Source organism: Trachymyrmex cornetzi, unplaced genomic scaffold (assembly GCF_001594075.2).
Source record: "Trachymyrmex cornetzi isolate Tcor2-1 unplaced genomic scaffold, Tcor1.1 scaffold805, whole genome shotgun sequence".
NCBI classification, from domain to species: Eukaryota; Metazoa; Arthropoda; class Insecta; order Hymenoptera; family Formicidae; genus Trachymyrmex; species Trachymyrmex cornetzi.
Window position 1 is genome coordinate 121,122 of NW_017300142.1, and position 339 is coordinate 121,460.

The following is a 339-nucleotide window of genomic DNA, read 5'->3' on the forward strand; positions in this document are numbered from 1 at the left end:
GTAGACGTAACCTAAAAATGTTAAATCATTACAGGACACGGGTCACCAATCACTAAATTTCTTTCCATGCATTGTCTTTCAATTTGGTATTTCTATAATTTTTTAAATATTTATCATACAGATAAGGACGACTTCGTATAAGATCGATTAAAAGTTCGTCGCCAAATTTTTCATTATTGCTCGCTTGAGTGTCATTGATGTCCTGTATGTCGTACGATGTATTATCCGTATTAAGGTAACTATTATCACAATAATTGGAATGATCCATTTTCTCATAATCAAACTAATTGAGTCGACAGATCGTGAAAAGAGGTTATAGCGGAGAAGAAGAACAGAATG

General features: G+C 33.0%; 1 protein-coding gene across 1 annotated transcript in view; it reads left to right on the forward strand.

Moving 5' to 3' along the window:
- Positions 1-339, forward strand: part of Naxe (NAD(P)HX epimerase) — a 7,493-nt gene that overhangs the window by 5,454 nt on the left and 1,700 nt on the right. The window lies entirely within an intron of this gene.